General features: G+C 34.7%; 1 protein-coding gene across 3 annotated transcripts in view; it reads right to left on the bottom strand.

Annotated features, from left to right (window-relative positions):
• The window catches only part of HNF4G (hepatocyte nuclear factor 4 gamma), a 127,980-nt gene that overhangs the window by 48,535 nt on the left and 60,254 nt on the right, over positions 1-19,191 (bottom strand). The gene's annotated exons all lie outside the window — the stretch shown is intronic.

Raw genomic sequence — 19,191 nt, 5'->3', positions numbered from 1 at the left:
AGGGAGATAGCTATACCATTTTAGTATTATTCTTTATACTGCATATATAACATGTTTATGTGTTAAATATTTCATTATAAAAAATGTAAACTGTTATGTCTTTATGGAAGTTACTGTTTCTCCCTTATACAAGTTACAAAGTTGACAGCATGCTTAAGCAGAGACATTTAAAAATCAGGGAACTGCCAGCTCCTCAGCCTAGTGAATTCTGAGGCTTACAGTAATATTACTGGTTGGTAACTTAAAGACCTGTTTAAGAACAACTTCCCATCCTTAACAACTTTAATAAAAGTGATAATAGTGAATGCTGTCACATGGGGATAGTACAACTGAAGATTTCCGAGATACTGCAATTTATTAAAATTTTCTTTCATCTTTAATGTATGCACACACACACACACACACGCAGGGCTAACAATGTAGAAGGAGACTGATGAAAAATCATGTGGTAGAAGTGAAGATTTATTTTATAGTATTTCATAGCAAGAAAGAGTACAAGATGAGAGGGGTAGGAGGGCATTGTTTCATCTTTAAACCTTAAAAAATATAATCTGTGAATCAATTGCTAAAGTATAAATAGAATAAGTATAAATTCATTTTGTTCCAAAATCACTGCCTTTTATCCCCTTCTATGATACTCCTCTCATTCTGTCCTCAGTTTTTGTTATTTGGTAATATATACTAGCTTACTACTGGACCTTAATTACTCATTACTGGAGATCAAACTTCATGAAACTATGTAGTTTCTTTAACACCAAAAACATTACCTTGCACATAGCTGGCAGGCCATAATTTACAATCAATTTAAATTAAAATTGCTATTGTCACCTTTTTAAAGTAGTTTATTGTTAAATTAAAATATATTTTTCATGTATTTGAGTGCATGTTTATTTACATAAATTTTGAGTTATTTACATAAATTTTAAAGTTGGCCCTTTCAAACATTACGTTTTACCACTATTCATTCATTCAAAAAAAATTAATGGCCATTTTTATGTTCTAGGCACTAATCTAGGCAATAATTTCAAGGATTAAAAAGTCAGAGTACCTGCACTTGATGAAATTGTTTCTAAATACACATGATACACAATATTTTAATATGCAATCTTTACTTATTACATTCAATAAAAACAAATTTACTCTCTAGTCAATAGCAGTATTCTCAATGGTCACAAATTAAAGCTCAATTTATGCGACTATAATAAAATACCTCATTAATGTTTGTCTCATTATTTTAGGCAATAAAGGTGACTTAAATTTTCACTTATCTACCACATCATTTTCCTTAGTCTCCTTCTACATCTTCTACATTTTCAGCCCTGTGGGGGATGTTTGTGTGGATGTGTGTGTGTGTGTGTGTGTGTGTGTGTGTGTTGGAAGGTACAGGGAATGCTTTTTCCTCACTCCCTGCAAAAGCGTTTTGTCTAATTTTATCAGTCATTTATTATATTTCATGTTGTCTGTTAATTTATTGAATACATGTCCATAACCTCACTACACTCTGTTTTTTGCAGGAAGGTTAAATATTTTATAAAACTCAGATTTTCCTATGGTTTTTTTCAACAAAGTATGGATTCAATAAATTTTCATAAATGAACTCAAAGTTTATAATTATTTAGTCAGTAGTCCTAAAATATATTATTATTTAAATATCAATACAACGCTGCTCAGAGACCTCACGTTTTAAAAATATCAGTATAGTGAGGGTGGATTTTGTTGTTTGGCATTGATATCTATTCTGCAAATTTTGCTTCGAGTGGGAAATGTAGCAACAGAGAAAATAAAAGAAAATGTACCCCAATTACTTGGGACAAATTTTCAACTACTTATTTTGGAAATGAATCACAATAAAAACATAATCAGGCTTAATGAAATTAGTAGGTACAGCAAATAAATTTCCTAATTTTTATTAATATCAGTGGGAGTTATATATGTTTATCAGATGTTGTTTAACAGGTGAAAAACACTACAAGGCTTATATAAATTAATTTAAAAAACACTGTTGTTAAAATAGACATTATGAAATGTTAAGAATATATACAGTTTTGAAAAATAGGAAGCACAATTACTAAATAAAAATATAGAAAATTTCACCCTAAACTGAAAACTATAAAGAGCAATTGTGTTTTTACATTTCAACTTAGCATTTTTTCCAAATTACAATACCCAGTGCTAATAAAGATAAAGTAGAATAGACAATCTCTTACACTTCTGTTGGAAGTACTCATTAGGTACAAACATTTTGTAAAGCTACTTTTATAAGTTTTGTCTCAATGATTCATTTTGTGAGAAAAAAGGCCATTTTGGAAACTCTTCAGGGTGGAGAAGCCCATGTCCCACCATCCTCCATTTCTTCCTAGGACATGAAAAGGTCTCCTTAATCCAGTTCAGTCCAATAGCTCCTTTCCTTCCAGATATTTACCTTGCTTCCTCCTCTAAAATTTTCCAACACGAATCTGGTCCATCCCAATGATGAGATTTCCCCTTCAATCCCAAACTTCACTAAATAAATATTGTTAAAATAAACACGGAGGCTGTTAGACTGAAGTGGCTCTGTTGCTTTGATGGCCTATCAAATCAAAACCCAAACCTGTAAATGACTCAAGGTGAAGAAATAGAAACCTAAGTACAACCACACAAACAGCCAACTAGGTTTCAAGCTACAGCCAGTCAAATGATTGCCTTTATTTGCACCTTATTTGTTTGTCTTTCCCTAGCTCTTGTACAGTGGAGTGCTCCCAACCACTTCTGTTCTGGCGTTGTCTGACTGGAACTGATTTTTGCTCAAATAAACTCTTAAAAATTTTAATATGCCTCAGTTTATCTTTTAACAATATATGTAGAGGTAGATATACATTTTTCACACTTTCTAATGGTATATATATGAATACATATGTGTATGTGTTTGTACATATACATACATATATATATATATATATATTTTTAATCCCGTTCCAACTCTGTTCCCTCATGAAGCTCTTGCAGGCACTAAGTCTGCTGGCTGCCATCTGTTTTTTGGTGTCAAACCAATCTTGTTCCAAGAACCCTTCCCCTCCTCGCCTCCAAAGCGGAAGAGGCAGAGACTGCTTAGGATGGGTGGTTGTTCTCTCACTTTTTCTCAAGAGAAATCACCTTCATTATTTATCAATCGAAGCTAAAAACATCTTTATGGCCTTCCTCATGTGGTTCCTGTGAGGATGAGTCGGGCCACTGTGTGAGGGGATTGATAGAAAAGTGATGGACTTCGACAAGACTCGGGACAAATCCCGTAACCTCTTACAGCCTTTGGTTCTTCTCTACAAAAATGAGGATAACGAGACTCACCTCATAAGATTGTTTTGAAGAATTAATGAAATGAATTATATGAAAGTTTTATGTAATCTATGAAGTAGCGTGGTAAAGTCTGTTATTATTAAGTGAGAATGGGATATATATGTAAAATGATGCACAAATATAGACGGTTAGGATAAAGCTCCAATTTAGTGCTAGAATTTGCATTTTACCCCAAATACTCTCTGCTTTAACTAGTTTTTCTGATCTCTTTTTAGTCTGTCATTGTGTAGCTACTGAAGGAACAGTAAAAGAATCTTTCCTGCCTTATGTGTTTCTAGCTGGGTTAGATCTTATCTGGATGGAGATAAGATTATCATCTAATCTCAGATGTTAGAATGATTCATACTATCAATGCTGAAACAATTTAGAAAGGGAAGAAACAAGTAGGTGGGAACAATAGGGATAGATTGCGGGGGAGGTGACACTCCAGCGAGGCCTTGAACATTGGAAATAACTTTAAGTAGCAAGCATTCCAAGCCAGAAGTAGAGTATGAAAATAAGTATAGAAAACTCATTTTAAAGATAAGTTCCTTCAGCATGCAAGAAAAGAATGAAACTGGGTTGTAGTAATACATGTTGGTATAAAGCAGTGGACAAGAAACTCAGCACTGCACTGGGGCATACCTTCCCTAGAGAGGATGTCATTGAAACAGGCTTAAACGTATGGCCATAATGACCTCATTGTCTAAAGCTGCTTGCTGGTTTCCAGCTTTGCTCTTCTTATGCTATCTCTTACTCACTGCAGTCTATCTGTCTCAAATAGCTGGCTTCATCTACTTGGAAATCTTCATAACGGATCTAACCATTTGTCTCCTAACAGACTTGCATCCTCCATTTCATTGAGAATTATAGTGATCTTAGAAGTATGTTTTCATGCTCCTCAAATCTCTATAATTAGAAAAAATTTCTTAAAAGATGCTATGGTTTTTATGTACGTTTGTTAACTGCATATTTTCTTTACTCTCAACATGTATCTACTGGTATTATATAAAAATGTAAATATCATAAAATTAAGTTCTTTAGCAAAAACCACATATCAGTAATGTCATAACCATTACAGAACCATTAAAATGTGCTCATGCTAAGACTCTATATTATCATTTATTATTTTAATACCCCTTTGCATATATATATATATATATATTTTTTTTTCATTTTACAGTAGAAGAAAGTGTTATGTACAAAGACTAAGTTACTTTCCTCAAGTCACAGAGCTCATCAGTGGTGGAGATGTGATTGAAAAGTTTATATTATTCAAACTTAATCAAATGAATTTTAAAGAATGGATGAGATGAGTAGCTTTTTGGATTTCCAAATTACAAATGGTGCTACAATACCCCAGCCTTAATTCAAAAAGCGTATACTGGTTCTGTGCCTATCAATGTAGGAAGCCAGTGGGAGGGAAGGGAAAAACATGTTATTAAGCGCAGACCTCTTTCTGTATTCTTATAGTGTGTGTAGTTTCAGTCAGCTAAAAGTAGACAGTCACAATCTTCAAATTTCTCCGTTTACTGGACACAGAAGTGTGTTTTCTTATATAAATTATAAACATTAAAAATCTTATGGTTCACAAAATCACAAAAGAAAATCTAAGAGCGAATTCAGAAAAAGAAAGCATTTGCAATTTTTTTCAGAACATTGACTCTACTACATTACTGCAAGTGAATTAAATATGTGCATCTGCTCTGATAAACAATTTTTATTCATAGAAATTCTTCCCTCCATCATTAAATAAATGTTCTTCAAATACTTTAAACTTTTTAGTTTGAAAATATGCTAATTAACTGCATAGTGCCAGGCTCCAAACTGCCATCCTGTCTAGTGCTCCGTCTGGAACATATGTATATAAGCTTTTATATTTTGCAGGCCTTATATCAGAAACGAGAATGGCAAAAGGCATAATCATAATATGCGTACAACAAATCAGATTTGCAATATAAGATAGGAAGAAAAGGAGTTCCTTTAGAAGGTTGTGGTCAGTGTATACGTTGAGATCTTTCAATGTATATGAGATCTTAGAAATCACAGGCAAGTCAGACAAGAAGAAAAGAAGTCTTTACAAGGTGTCCAAGTAATAAATAATTTACAAAGCAATTTGAAACCTCAGCAGTCACCACTTACAAGGCTGTGGTAGGGAACGGAGTCTATATTTGTAGAGAACAGTAGAATCAATACAAGGAGTAACCTGTCAGTTTTTTCTATAGTGTCAATATCTCAGACTGGCTGCTTTCACTGGTGCTCCTGTGGAAACAATTTCCAAAAGTATACTATTGAGAGACATGCTGCATGGATTAAATGATTTACTTTAACCCCCTAACTGCATGTTGAAAGACCCACAGCCCAAAAGGAATACTAGATAGCCTGAGGACAAAGCAACTATAATAACAGTGTGATTTTGGGCTTCCCTGGTGGCACAGTGGTTCAGAGTCCGCCTGCCGATGCAGGGGACACGGGTTCGTGCCCCGGTCCAGGAAGATCCCACATGCCGTGGAGTGGCTGGGCCCGTGAGCCATGGCCACTGAGCCTGCACATCTGGAGCCTGTGCTCCGCAACGGGAGAGGCCACAACAGTGAGAGGCCCGTGTAGAGCAAAAAAACAAAAACAAAAACAAAAAACAGTGTGATTTTGGAATGGTTTATATTTAAGAAAACCCCAGTGCCACAACATGTTCCATCCAGAACAATGAGTAAAAATGAGAAGTGGCCACAATAGACTTATAATATCTGGCTACCAGGAGGATCATTCACAATATTGAGAGATCTGATTAAACAGATTTATTGGTCAACTTTCCAGTTTGTAAGTCATCAGATAAAATGGTGATTTGATCTTAGAACAGCAATGGGCAGTCTTAACCATTCCCTTTTCGTTTGCACCTATGTGATAAAGATCTAGTAAAAATTTCTGAAGTGTCTTATCAAGCTCAAACAGGGTCTTAGCACTAAATAATTAGGTATAAGAAGTACTAATTTCATTAAATCAGAAGGCTATAAAATTAAATTGACTGTAAGCATACAGCAATGGGAAGCTTCAGAGACAAGTGCAGCAGGGAAACACTCCATCTTTAGCCATGGAGTAGGTTTAAAAAAGATGGCTCTCCCAACTTAACTGCTATGTGACTGTGACCTTTTAAATGAGAAGATGAGTTCAGTTTATCTCTGGTCCCTCCCAGCTCTAACAATTCTATAATTATAAACATCAATTATTATTCAGGGTCACAGTACATTGATCTCTGTGAGCTCCTGAGGTGTGTGGAAACGTTTGCCCTTAAATTGAAAGGCACTGAATTTTGGGGATAAAAAACTAAGATGTAAATATAAGGATAAGTTTTCTTTTTGTTTGTTTTTTGCTTTCCTAGTTCAGATTCTATCATTTAGGAAGAGTCACAAACATTTAGAAGGTGGAAGAGACGCAGAAGCTTCACTGCTCCTGCAACAGTAGCAGGTGAATAAATGCTTAGGCTTCACAATATAGGAGGTGCTTTTCTGAGCACTTTGTTCTTTGAATGAAATCCCTTCCTGCTTCAAATTCCTAAAGTCGTTTTTGCTTTTCTGACCAAAGCATGGATAATACAGTGTCTTTTACATTATTAATACATAGAAGACATCACATCACACATATTCATTGTAAAGTGTGAGGAAACAGAATGAGAAAGGATATCAAAGACACTGAGATAAAGACTATTAAGAATGGCTGTTCCATACTGCCCCCATTTAAATCTCAGTTTTCTCATCTGTAAAATAAAAAAATTTGGTATATTAATCCCTAAGATCCCTAATGCTTCAAAGTACTAAGATTGCATGATTCTAAGTTTATTGTTCAAAATGTCCAATTGTGTTAAATAACAGCAGCAATTTGAAACATGGCTTCTATTCTCAAGGAGTCAATCTACTTGTGGACAGAAAAACTGGTCAGGGTAATTAGCATGAATGAGTGAGAAAAAAGATTATTCTAACTCTAGGAACTTCTGCGATGCAGAGGAAAATTCCTAGTCGAAGAATTGGGTGATCATGATATTAGGTCTAAGCTGGGCTGTAGAGAATAAGTAGATTTTGATTGGTAGACAAAAGAAGACTTTGGGGTAAAAAGAAAGCAAATGATGGATGTTTGAAAGGATATGTGAGATGTGATTGGACTTTAAAAGTGGTACTATATTATAGAGTGTTTAGAGAGGTTGAGACAGAAATTTTCAGGTTTGTTTCCAGGCATGACTGGAAGCCATGAAAGATTTTTTTTAAGCAGATAAGTGATAAGTGTACAAATCAAATGACACATTAAAAAATCAAATATATATCAATCCTGGAAGTCTTAAATGTGGCAGGTCCTGAAACCAAGGACATGTTGTAAATTTTAAGAATACAAAATAAAGAAAAAAAAAAAAAAAAAGAATGGGTGATCCCCACATACAGTTATATGCAAAAGGACAACCCGGGGCTTCCCTGGTGGTGCAGTGGTTGGGAGTCCGCCTGCCGATGCAGGGGACACGGGTTCGTGCCCCGGTCCGGGAAGATCCTACATGCCGCGGAGCGGCTGGTCCCGTGAGCCATGGCCGCTGAGCCTGCGTGTCCAGAGCCTGTGCTCCACAACGGGAGAGGCCACAACAGTGAGAGGCCCGCGTACCGAAAAAAAAGAAAGGACAACCCGTCTGTGAGTTGGCAAAAAAGCCTGTCCCAAGGTAAATTATCGTGAAGGAAATTAAAGTTTATGAATATGTGAAATGTGAAAATTATTAATCAGAAAAGAGCGAGTAAACAATTGGGATACTAGGTTTTACCATTTTTAAAATTATTGAGATGTTAAGTGGGATTATAAAATTACTCACTTTTTGAATTCACTTTTGGAGTGTGAATTTTCAAAATCAACTTTAAAATTTTAACCCAGAAAAGGTTTTTAAATTTTTGTTTGTTGTTTCTTGAATTGGGCCATGTCCCATCCACAAAGGTATAGACAAGCTGTATGGTTCATGGTTCTGCAAATGAACCACAGTAAATTATTACTAATTTAACTAAAGTATAAAATACTATTATACAGGACTACTATTTTCATGTATTTTATCTCCCATCTCAGGGCTTAGCTCTACTCTGTACTTAAAAGTTCAGGAAGAAAAGATTGTCAAATCAGATTATTCAAATCTAGTTACTAAAATATAATGAAATGTATTGTCAAGGCTCAGGGAGAAAGCATGTTGGGGTTTCTGCAAATGGGACAATGAAAGGTACACTTTAAGAAGTAGAAAATTTAAGGAGAAATCATGGGGTAAAGGCTGGTCCTAGAGACAACGTCCAAAGAAAGGATCATCAGATTCATTTGTAATGTCAGGGCCAAGAAGTCCAATGTGATGGTGAAGAAACAACAGCTGGAGATTAGGAATCCAGTTAAGATAGAGGCCGTCAATTTATTCATTCATTCATTCATAAGATTTGCAATAAGCCATGAATAAAAATAGGTCCTGTATAATCACTTTGGGTCATATCTGATGCTTTTGATCTGAGGTACGGTGGGCAGCTGGCACAGACTTATGGGGAGTTCAGTAACAGTGACAACCTTCAGAATCTGTGTGTAGGCAGCATGACTTAATTCTTTGCCTATCAAATGCTGTATCCCAATAGAGAAGATGTGGTACATAAATACAATGAAATATTACACAGCCATAAAAAAGAAATAATGCCATTTGCAGCAACATGGATGCAACTAGAGATTATCATGCTAAGTGAAGTAAGTCAGAGAGAGAAAAACAAAGACCGTATGACATCACTTTTATGTGGAATCTAAAATATGGCACAAATGAACCTATCAAAAAACAGAAACAGACTCAATGGACAGAGAGAACAGACTTTTGGCTGCCAAGGGGCAGGGGTGGGGGGAGGGGGAAGGATGGACTGGGAGTTTGGGTTTAGTAGATGCACACAATTACATTTAGAATGTAATATAAATTTTATGTTATGTTACCTTGGTGAGTTTCAGGAAAAATAATTAACTTTTGAAAACCAAGTTTATCTTAAATACTAATGCTTGCAATAAATAAAACATGTATCTTTAAAACTAGATGCTGTAAATTTGATTGCTAGCAGTATCTGTGATAGAAAATAATAGAAAGCATGAAAGGCATATATAGAAAGAAGTATACCCAACCAGTTCAAAACCTTAATAGTTCTATGATGTAGACTTAATGAAGCTTCCTGTTCTGTAGTCTTAGATTTTACAAAGAATTTTCTATTAAAATTTTAAAACAATATTTTAAAGATTAACTTTGGATTAAACTATCTGGAAAAGTTAATCAATTGCTAATAGTATAGCAATTCATAAGATGGTTATAACTTTGCAATATAGAACTCTGATTTTCTCTTTCACACAGTCTATTTATTCAATGAAAACTCTTTGGGATTTGGTGTCAAAAGATCTGGACTTGAGAGACTTCCCTGGTGACACAGTGGTTAAGAATTAGCCTGCCAATGCAGGGGACACAAGTTTGAGCCCTGGTCCAGGAAGGTTCCACATGCCATGGAGAAACTAAGCCTATGCACCACAACTACTGAGCCTGCATGCTGCAACTACTGAAGCCCGCATGCCTAGAGCACATGCTCAGCAACAAGAGAAGCCACCGCAAGGAGAAGCCTGTGCACTGCAATGAAGACTAGCCCCTGCTCACCGCAACTAGAGGAAGCCTGCACGTAGCAACGAAAACCCAACGCAGCCAAAAATTAAAAAAAAAAAAAATCTGGACTTGAGAACTAGCTCCAACATTCTGGGGTGAGTAGATTTTAATAACTGTGTCCCTTTTTACAGAAAATGATTAAAAAGTGTAGAAAATTTGAAGATTGTTAAGATTGTGTGCAAAACATAGAAACTACTGCAGTTCTACCACAGTATTTTTATACATTTTGCAGAATTTAAAATGCTTGTAAATTCATTATATTAATAAAATAATATGAAGTTGGTGATATCTCACCATCTTTGACCTACAAATGTAAACATTTAATATAGTTCAACAAGATATGGTTGACTTATTAGTTATATTCAGTGCAACCACTTCCATAATCTGTGTCTAAGAACTTGGGCACTACATTCCAAGATATCAGGTTTCAATTTGAGCTGTCCACTGACTTGCTATACAACTTTGGACAATTATCTCTCTCTAAGATTTAGCTTCCTTATCCATAAAATGTAATAGAGATGGCCCCCACTTCATCTTTTTTGTGGAGTCTCAAAGAGATTATGTGAAAATTCCTCAGCACAGTGCCTTGCATTCATTCATTCCGTCAGTCAGTCGTTTCTTCAACAAATGTTTACTGGGTTCATACTATGTCCCAATCTCTGTACCAGGCATTGAAAAACAAAGCTGCTGCAGTTTCTGCTCAAATGAAGCTTACAGTCTAGTAAGGAAGACAGACATTCAAAAGATACTACAAAGTGATTGTCATCATAATAAGTATTAAAGTGTTAGGACAAGATATAACTGGGGTACACACCTGGTCTGAAGTGACCCTGAGGGTCAGCAAATGCTTTCCTAAGAAAGTAACATTTAATCTGGAACCTGAAGGAGTAGCCAAGCAAAGAGATGAACCAGGAGAATTCAGAGAGGACCCTGAGATGGATAGATGCTTTGTGCATTGGATTATTCAGGCTCGGGACTTGGAAATATGTTTCTATAATTGCGGTCATGCACATTAAACATTTCTATATCCTGCTTTTATTCACTTATCATTAACCTGTGAACATTTTTCCATGTTATTAGAAGATGTAAATTGTAATAGTTGCTTAATACTCATCATGAAGATAATATACGTAACCATTCTCCTATTAATCATTTGATTTTTCCTAATAATTCCTATTTTAAGAAATACTGAGATAAAAGTTCATATTTACTTGAGATTACTTTCTCATAATGATATATTGGGTCAAAGGGAAAATACTGTCAATTTTGCCAAAATTTCATTTCATTAAACGAGTAAAAATTTACCTTCTAAAGGCAGCCATTCACTTGGCTTCCTTAGCTTGAGTCTTTCTTAACTAAGTTTTGAATCTTTAATAATATCTGTATACCAATAATATTAATAATAGGGTTGTGATAATCCAATGAGGTATTTCACATGAAAGTGTCATCTGCATAGAAAATTGTACTAAGGGGTTAGTTATTCTTTTCATCAATGTTGTTAATTATTATTGGCCATGTATATCAACATAGAAATAATAGTTCTAAGCAACTATGACTAATAATACTTATTAAGATCTCAGCTTGTTTAATCCTGCACTGGATGTCATTATGATAAATTTTTAAGGGGAATATCTGCTATATGCTTAGTTTTAAAAATATTATCTACTCTTTATTTAAATACTATCATTTTCCTTAGTTTTAAAGAAAGTAGACCTATCATTGGTAAGCCCAGGTTTAGATCCATGATATTGAACTTCAATGAAAAGTTACACAGACGACATGCTTTTTAGAGAGAAGATGACTAACCTGAACAATTTAGACTGTGAGGCCACTTGGTGAGATGCAGGGGGCAGTGTAACAAAAGCTGAGGAAGGAAATGGCAGAACTGAAGGAGTCTGAGCAGGGAGGGGCCACGCACCAGCCAGAACTTCCGTGGGCAAAATAGGTGGATAGTTTTAACAAGAGAACACCTCTGCTTATTTTGTTAACAGGACTGTTAAAAGTCTGAGCTCTGAGCCACAAAAAACACTTCAAGAATTACATTTGTGTTGGGAAGAGAAAATGAATTTCTCTTGACTGACTTATTAAGATAAAATTAGGGAAATATTTATTGGATCTAATTGAAATAGATGAATAAATATTTTAATCAATCAACACACTATTTTTAGAAATATAATCAACTTTATATTTAAGTAAAATGTAACATGATAAACAATTAAATATTTCCTCATGATTGAAAAGTTACCATTTTATCAACACATCCTTTCAAACTTTATGTTATAACTAAGCCTGTGAATGTTTGGTTCTCATGTCACTGAGTCAGAAATGTTCTATCTTCCTTCCTGAATACCCAGTCACTACTGAACACTCTGCTATTTAGTCATAAACAGAATAAGTGATTAGATTAAAATTTTAACTGGAATATAAAAAATTAATTGGGAATAACTTCAAACAGGAAACAATAATCAAATGATGGTATAAATCTGTTATAAACACTATCACTGTTACATAGAGAATTAAAATACAAGTGTTTCAAATTGTTCATATAGTTTAACATTCAAACGTTTTTGATGGGAATAAGGAAGTATGATCACCAGCAGAGCAAGATTTAAAATATAAACTTATCAGTATTCTAGTGTATTTAGTGAGCACTAAAGGAGCTCAGAAAAAGCAGCTGAAAAGGAAAACTGCTCTAATACAAATTATCTTTCAAGATTAACACAAGAAGTTTGCTTTAAAACTCTCCCAACTTTCCAGATGAGACTTCTGATTTCTTCTAGGCAACTGGCTAATCTGTCTGCCTCTTCAATAACTATAGTACAACTGTTAAACTTTCCTTAATCTCCTTCCTCTGGAAGGCATTTATACTATTCTGCAGAGCATCAAGCAGGGGATACTGAGGTAAAGAATGGAAGGTTTTACCTTTGAAGATATCCACTTACAATTTGATCATCTTGAGAGCACTGTCACATTGCTCTTGACAGTTAAGTTTGCACTAGTTTTATCAATATCAGGATTTCAGTCAAGCCTACATAAGAAGGCTGTCTGAACATTTCCAATAAGATTCACTAAATTCTGTTGAACAAACATGAAAGTAAATACATTGTGTTCCTGTTAGGGGGTGAAAACATATGTGCATGTATGGCCCAGAGGCATATACAAGTGGCCATCACATACTTTTTTTTGTTAAGGCACTTTCTGGGCTTTATTTTTGAATGTTTTCAAAAGTTCAAATTTCCATGAAAACTTCAGATGTACAATTTTTATTGAAATATAATTTGATAATATTGATCTTAAATTTCCCTGTGGATGGTATCCAGGAATCCCATTAAGGTTATGCCCTCCTAATGGCCCATGTGCTCTCCAGGGAGTACCCTGTCATCCCACCATTATCTTCTCTCCATCCGCCTACTCCAGCCAGCCCCTATAGGAATTAGAGATGGCAACTCTTCCAATATATAAAAACCATGACAGAATGAAGAACAGGTATGTACCTCAAAAACGATGCTAACATGCTGTTATTGAAATTCCAAGGAAGGAGAGCTTTTCCTGGTTACCACAGAGATAGAGTTGGACTTTGAAAAACAAGAGGATCTGTGACCGTTGCAAAGGGGCAGATGGGCATTCCATCTGGAAAAGTCTGGAATGCAAGGAAGTGGTAATTTGCGTGTTTGATTCTAGCATAGGAATTAGGAAAGAAATGGATCATATAATGTTAAAGGTGGGAGGAATTCCAGATGCATCTAGTCCAGAGGCTTTTCAAATCTTTACTTTCTGGAAGTATTTTCTAAGCGGATTGCAAGCGTGTAACCAATAGTTAAAATACAAAGTCAGAATGGCTTAGGAGACTAAAGCGCTCCTGATCTGTAGCACATGGCAGAGCACTGTCTGAAAACCAGCGACCTAAGTCCATCCCCCGTGAGAAAAGAGAATCAGAGAAATGAAATTATGCACTCAAGGTCATTACTAGACTTTGAGAGCAAGAGTCCTTTACTTACTTTGCAGTAATATGTATAACACTGTGAATTACCTCAGCTATATTTTCCGGCAGGGTTCAGGAACAATAATATAACATATTATTCAGATATCACACTTCAATATGAAGAAATTAACAATGATGGGTGATTTTTACTTCCACCTGAATTTTGATTTATTTTAAATGGTATCTTTATAATTCACTCTTGATTTCACTGATGAAAATGATTTTTTAATGTAAAACTGAAAATCAGATAGAAGACCTATACTAGCTTATCAAAGCATAATCATGCTGCAGCATTTGGCCTGAGATTCCAGGTTTGCTCTCTTTGAGACTTTCAACACTCAGTCTATGGGGCTCCATCATGGCTGCACATCTGAACAATCAAAATGTTGTGTCCTGCTCAAAGAAGAGGAGATTATTTTCCCCAAAGTTGAATTTAATTTCACTGTACATATTTGATACATTCCAATTGACCAAGTAAAGCACTGTGTTGTCATTAATTCTCAAAAATTATTTTTATTAGTTAGATTAATAAAGTAAAAATTGCCTTATATATTACATAGATAAGTTAATTATTACTTATGAGGCAGTTAAGTATGCATTCACTAGAAATTACATTGTTTTCAAATTGCACAGTAGTTTTCCAAAAACAAAACTCTTATCTAATAACCAAAAAAAGAAAAAAACTAAAAAGAACATTAGGAATTGAAAAGAATATTATTTCAATGTTTTCCAGCTTATTATAAAATGTTCCTTCACATCCACATACATGATAGTTAAACAAATATAGAATATTTGTCATATTTTCTTTTGTTACCCAGTTTCTGAAGCAAAATGTTCATTCAACAAAAAAGTACTCATACACAGCACAGCTGTTTCTTTACACGACACATACACACACCAAAAATCATTAAAAACAAGTGACAAAACCTCATTAATGATATAGGCTGGCATTATTTTTAAGACTGACATTATCTCTTATTATTTACTGTGCCGTGAATAATGATACAGCTCAAAACAATATCCTCAAGTTCCAATTCTTGTTCCACTACTGTGTGACCTCAGGGAAATATACCCAAGTTCTTTTTGCCTCTATTTCACTGTATATAAAAATGGAATAATATCTAAATATAACTGAGGAGTAAATATGTTAACACATGTGAACTTTTTAGTGTGGTGGCTGACATTTTTAAAACAATGTGAGTTATTACCATTAGACTGAAACTATAAACAAATGAAAAATTCATATATGTTCTTTTTTCAAAGGAGGAAGAAAATCCAGACATTCCATATGGATTATAAAACTAAAAAGAATGCAAATTTTAAAAAAATTCTTTAAGAAATGCGTAAACCATCATACAATGTTGTTGTTCTCCCCACTCCTTCCTTTCTTAGAGGGGGGAAAAACTCCTGAATTTCTGATACCTTTTGAAATACAATCTTTAGGTTATTGAAAAATTGCATATCTGGAAAAAGAGAAAGTATCAGAGACTGCTGAACAGTCTCCACAGAGGAGACTACTAAAACACTATCCTCTCCTGAAGACAGAGCACTTGCTTCCATACAGTTTGCATTTGAAAATTGCATTACCAGTGAAATATGCAAGATGTAAAAGGTTTGACTTCACCAAATGCAGCTCTTTTTTTAGGTGCATGAATCTGCTGACTGTTCAAGGACAATCATTTCCATTTCTTTACGTAAAACAATCATTTGCCTTCATTCATGAACAAAGCTGGGAGATAGAGTCTAAGAGGTGGATTTATCTCTTAATAGGGGTTGTAGCTTGGAGAGAGACAATTCAGAGAGCTGCATTTGAAAGGAGAATATTATGCTTAACAGACACTGAGGGACAATTCTGTGCTGTGCATTTTGCAAGGCCTTTTTCTCATTTAATCCTAACCAGATTTTATACAGTGATGAGTTATTGTCCCCAGTTTTATAAATGAGAAAACTGGGACTCAAAAGGGCACAGTAACTTGAGCAAAGACACATAGTACTCACAATACCAAGATTCTAACCTAAATTTATCTGGTACCAAAATGGATTCTCAGGTCACCGCACCACATTTGGAGATTCTAGAGTTTAATAAGCCACTTTCTTTAGTTTTTAGAGTGAATTCATAGCCCTCTGTTCCAGACTCAACATCTAGCTCTTGTTTAGCTATGAATTTCACCATCTTCACTGAAAGAAATGTATGTTATAAACTCTACTGTATAAGACCTGGATTTTGGAATCCATATAACAACAAGTTTTAAACCTTTAGAATGCCTGGGGAAGTCTTATTAGAGCCTCATATCCATGAGTTCCTTAAAAGGTTTTCATCCTTTTCCTTAGAATCATTTGAATTTCAATATATATTTATGTGAACTCATGAATCATAAGAAATTGTTTTAATAATTTTTATAGTGGTGCAAGCGGTAATACAAATCAAAATGCAAGGTCTAACACAATAATGAACCATCAATTTGGTTTCATTTAACTTGGATATTGACCTTACTTTGAATACTTATATACTCAGAAAATAGGTGTTTCTCTCTACCTTGGAATATCCATTGCCTTTCTGCTCCCTGTATGTATGTTTCCAAATTTGGTCACCTGGAAATTAACTGTTCTTCAGCTTCTGTATATATAGAAAAGTGAAGGATTTGATTCTAAATATACATAATGCAATATACAATAGTATTTCTCTTCTCCAGAGTGTGATTTTAACAAACATTTTAGCACTAAAAGTCTATGGTTCAAAAGATTAACCTAAGAATCCTTTCAAAATGTAATGGTTGGCTCTGACCTCAGGGAACACAGGCATGTACCAACTCAAGTGGTTTCCTTTTCTATTTCAGGATAATCTAAAAAAACAAAATCTTTAAGATTCTTGAAGCTAAAGTGGCAAACTTCTATTTTACCCTACAAACTCTAGTAAAGGTGCTATCAGTAAAACTGACAAGGGTGTTGATAAAGCCAGTAGATTGAGGGGGGGGCTTATTAATTTTATAGCTAAATACGAAGTCTTAAGTTTTATTTTGAAATAGATAAGTAAGCCAAATTAACAACCACTACATTAATTAAAACTTTTATGCTTAGTTTTCAAACTGAATCTACTCATGAATATTAGAAATATTCATACTTTGGTGGGTATTACTTAATATTGATATTAATACTTACTCCTCACCCTTGATGTTTCTGTGGAACTGAAGCTGTCTCCTGACCCCAGGGCACCCATTTATTCACCTGACCCGAGAAGAGGTGAAGGGACTTACCTGGTAGGCAAATTTGGGAAGACTAAACTGGAGTGTGTAGCTCCAGTCATGCTCTCTTTCTTGGGGAGCAAGCTGCCTACAAGTTCCCACAGAAAGTTACACAGAAAGGAATTCTTACTATCTGAATTCTTCATAAAATATGACACAAATAAATTACAGTATATTCAAAAAAAAAAACAAAGACAAATTAAAAAAATTATGTTTCAATGTGTTATCTTCTTACAAATGCTAAAACACATAACTGGGTTAATTTTGCCAGTGAGTTCAGCCTAAAAAGTGTAAAAAAACACATAAGCCCAATATTGAAGTTGACAGTGAGATATATACTCAAACTCAGAAGTTGAAAAATTTGCATTAGAAACTGAAGGTAAATTAGAAAGTCACATACAAATCGCCAGTTATATACACTTACCACATATTTTAGTTTCTTTTGTATAATAAAAATTGTATTTATCCAGTTTATTGTAAATGAAAAATAAGACTGGGAACTGGGTATTATCTTCTTGGCACTTTACAATAAAAACAATAAATGAATAAATAAAAAACCTCATTGAAGCTGAAGGTTTCCAGTGCTCGTCAATATAACTGATCCATGAGCCATTAGAGAGTCATAAAATAAGAAAGCTCAATAATATAATCATAATCTCACATGTTTATTTAGTTCTGAGACTTAAATGATGGACCTTTGTACCTGACCATGCCTAGAGACAAGTTTCATTACACACACGCACTCACAAATACACACACAAACATACTTATGCTCATGCTCTCTATTTCTCTTAATGTCACCAACTCACATACACATGTTCATGGGACATCAATAAAGCCACCATAGCTTTCCTTTAATAAACAACAAAGGGCTGTTATTTAGTTTTATTTTTTTATTTTTATTTTTTTTTCTTTTTGTGGTATGCGGGCCTCTCACTGTTGTGGCCTCTCCCGTTGCGGAGCACAGGCTCCGGACGCGCAGGCCCAGCGGCCACGGCTCACAGGCCCAGCCGCTCCGCGGCATATGGGATCCTCCCAGACCGGGGCACGAACCCGTATCCCCTGCATCGGCAGGCGGACTCTCAACCACTGCGCCACCAGGGAGGCCCAAGTTTTATTTTTTAAATGAATAATTTAAGCAATGGATTTTTATTTAAATTGTAATAATGTATAATTCTTGACCTCCAGATTTCCTCTGAATGGCAGATAAACCCAAACAAAAAAGAAAAGCTTGTCTTAAGTGAACATACTTTGATGCTTTTTAATTATATTTCTAGCATCTGAACTTGTTTCATCATTATCAAGTTCATTTTTAGTGGGTTTTCAGGACATAAAATTCAATATTCTCTTATGATAATCTTCTTTCTAACCTCCTTACACAAAATATGGTATATATAATTATAATTTTTCAAGTTACAGTAGTGTTTTAGACAAGTTTAGGGTGAATCAAGGATATGTTTATTACATAGAAAATTAAATGTTTTTACAACTTAAAAATGTCTCTTGTTAGTAACACAAAATTTGTAGACTAATGCCACATCTTGATTTAAACTGTTTTCCCTGGTTAATCTTCAACTTATAGAAAGCAACCTTCATCAACTCTGTCTTTCTTTAAGTTTCTCTTATCCACAAGCAGTAATTGATCCCATCCCCTCTGGTCTTAATCACTAGATTTCAGAAGAAAGGAATTATCTTCCTTCCCAGGTAATCTTTTTAAGTAGAATTTTGATGTCTTCTTTGGATTCATTTCTAATCTATGTCTAGAAAGAAGCCTTCTCTGTTGACTTGCCCTAGTTGACCACAAAGAATTTTATCTCCTCCCTATTTTAACAAAAACTTTATAACTCTATTATCCTACTTTTTTTCCCTTAATTATTTCTTTTCCTCAGACAGCAGTTTTAAGAAATTATTGACTATTTAAGCTCCATTTAGTCATCACTCACTCACTTTTTTTTAACCTCTTTCCACCCCAGTTTTGCCAA

The sequence above is a fragment of the Mesoplodon bidens genome (assembly GCF_964165515.1).
Source record: "Mesoplodon bidens genome assembly, chromosome: 16".
In the NCBI taxonomy this organism is placed as follows: Eukaryota; Metazoa; Chordata; class Mammalia; order Artiodactyla; family Ziphiidae; genus Mesoplodon; species Mesoplodon bidens.
The sequence above is the reverse complement of the archived record's forward strand: the minus strand, read 5'-3'. Positions and strand labels throughout refer to the sequence as shown.